Source organism: Styela clava, unplaced genomic scaffold (assembly GCF_964204865.1).
Source record: "Styela clava unplaced genomic scaffold, kaStyClav1.hap1.2 HAP1_SCAFFOLD_30, whole genome shotgun sequence".
In the NCBI taxonomy this organism is placed as follows: domain Eukaryota; kingdom Metazoa; phylum Chordata; class Ascidiacea; order Stolidobranchia; family Styelidae; genus Styela; species Styela clava.
The window spans coordinates 5,001-7,500 of record NW_027556480.1 but is presented as its reverse complement, the minus strand read 5'-3'; the positions used below and the strand labels follow the sequence as shown (position 1 = coordinate 7,500).

General features: G+C 53.5%; 1 non-coding gene across 1 annotated transcript in view; it reads right to left on the bottom strand.

Annotated features, from left to right (window-relative positions):
* Positions 1-1,325, bottom strand: part of LOC144418741 (small subunit ribosomal RNA) — a 1,810-nt gene extending 485 nt beyond the window's left edge. Inside the window, exon 1 of the ribosomal RNA XR_013473648.1 lies at positions 1-1,325. This exon is cut by the window's left edge and continues 485 nt beyond it. This is a non-coding gene — a ribosomal RNA (small subunit ribosomal RNA).
* Positions 1,326-2,500: the final 1,175 nt, after the last annotated feature.

Below are 2,500 nucleotides of genomic sequence, written 5' to 3'. Positions count from 1 at the left end.
TATCGGAATTAACCAGACAAATCGCTCCACCAACTAAGAACGGCCATGCACCACCACCCACAGAATCAAGAAAGAGCTCTCAATCTGTCAATCCTACCTGTGTCCGGGCCGGGTGAGTTTCCCCGTGTTGAGTCAAATTAAGCCGCAGGCTCCACTCCTGGTGGTGCCCTTCCGTCAATTCCTTTAAGTTTCAGCTTTGCAACCATACTTCCCCCGGAACCCAAAGACTTTGGTTTCCCGGAAGCTGCCGGAAAGGTCGTCATGGTAACGCCTCCCGATCGCTAGTTGGCATCGTTTATAGTCAGAACTAGGACGGTATCTGATCGTCTTCGAACCTCTGACTTTCGCTCTTGATTAAAGAAAACATTCTTGGCGAATGCTTTCGCAGTAGTTCGTCTTCCGCCGATCCAAGAATTTCACCTCTAACGGCAGAGTACGGACGCCCCCGTCTGTCCCTCTTAATCATTACCTCGTGCTCCGAAAACCAACAAAATAGAACCGAGGTCCTATTCCATTATTCCATGCAACACTATGCAGGCGAACAGCCTGCTTTGAACACTCTAATTTTTTCAAAGTAAACTTATCGGCCACCGCCGACACTCAGTCAAGAGCACCGACGGAGAACCGAAGGTGAGGCGAACGCAACCAGTGACACGCCTTGCGACGGACCGGCGGCGCTCGCCCAAAATCCAACTACGAGCTTTTCAACCGCAACAACTTTAGCATACACTGTTGGAGCTGGAATTACCGCGGCTGCTGGCACCAGACTTGCCCTCCAATGGATACTCGTTAAGAGTTTTAGGATGTACTCATTCCAATTACAGGGCCTCGTTAGAGTCCTGTATTGTTATTTTTCGTCACTACCTCCCCGTGTCGGGAATGGGTAATTTGCGCGCCTGCTGCCTTCCTTGGATGTGGTAGCCGTTTCTCAGGCTCCCTCTCCGGAATCGAACCCTGATTCCCCGTTACCCGTTATCACAAAGGTAGGCACGTAGCGTACCTTCGACAGTTGATAGGGCAGACACTTGAATGATACGTCGTCGGTGCAGAGACCGTACGATCCGCGTGGTTATCCAGAGTCATCAAACGTCACAGGACGAACCCGGTCGGTTTTGATCTGATAAAAGCGCGCCTCCCGAAGTCGGCGCTTAATGCATGTATTAGCTCTAGAATTACCACAGTTATCCACTTCGCTTACGAGACCAAATAAACCAAGACTGATTTAATGAGCCATTCGCAGTTTCGCTTTACGAGAACTCGTACTTGCACCTGCATGGCTTAATCTTTGAGACAAGCATATCACTACTGGCAGGATCAACCAGATAGCTGCGACAGCTGCGCTCGGCCCTTGCTGGGCCGCCCGGCGCGTGCTCGTCGCATTCGTTTAAGACCGAGGCGATCGCCTGCGGCCGTACTCAGCTTCGACAGTCGCTGGCCGCGACGTCCACGCTCTCGCCGGCAGTGCCAGGCGGAGCGATTTGCGTTTTTTCTTTGCTCGCCCTCTCTCGGGCTCGATCCATTCAGTTTCGCACAAACAAGAGCTCTGCCGGCCGCCTGCAGCGGTGCCTAAAACCCGGGCATAACAATGCGACCGTTCTGCTAGGCCGACAAGCGCTCAAGCCAGACGCTCGATCGAACGCCCCCTACATATTAGTCGAGACAACGGCTCGCTCATTAGCATCGCGTTTGTACTTTAACTTTTTTTGGCTCGGCTTCTTTCGACGCCGATGCCGGCGACGCAGCACTCTCTCGCCCGCCAGCCACCGAGAAAAGGGTGCGCTCCGACCGGCCCCGCACCGCTCTTTCTTGGCTCATTCGAAATTACTGTCTTTCGCTCTGACATGCCTTACCTAGGGTTAGGTTAGTATGCTTGCACGTTTGTACTTTAACTTTTTTCGGCTCGGCTTCTTTCGACGCCGATGCCGGCGACGCAGCACTCTCTCGCCCGCCAGCCACCGAGAAAAGGGTGCGCTCCGACCGGCCCCGCACCGCTCTTTCTTGGCTCATTCGAAATTACTGTCTTTCGCTCTGACATGCCTTACCTAGGGTTAGGTTAGTATGCTTGCACGTTTGTACTTTAACTTTTTTCGGCTCGGCTTCTTTCGACGCCGATGCCGGCGACGCAGCACTCTCTCGCCCGCCAGCCACCGAGAAAAGGGTGCGCTCCGACCGGCCCCGCACCGCTCTTTCTTGGCTCATTCGAAATTACTGTCTTTCGCTCTGACATGCCTTACCTAGGGTTAGGTTAGTATGCTTGCACGTTTGTACTTTAACTTTTTTCGGCTCGGCTTCTTTCGACGCCGATGCCGGCGACGCAGCACTCTCTCGCCCGCCAGCCACCGAGAAAAGGGTGCGCTCCGACCGGCCCCGCACCGCTCTTTCTTGGCTCATTCGAAATTACTGTCTTTCGCTCTGACATGCCTTACCTAGGGTTAGGTTAGTATGCTTGCACGTTTGTACTTTAACTTTTTTCGGCTCGGCTTCTTTCGACGCCGATGCC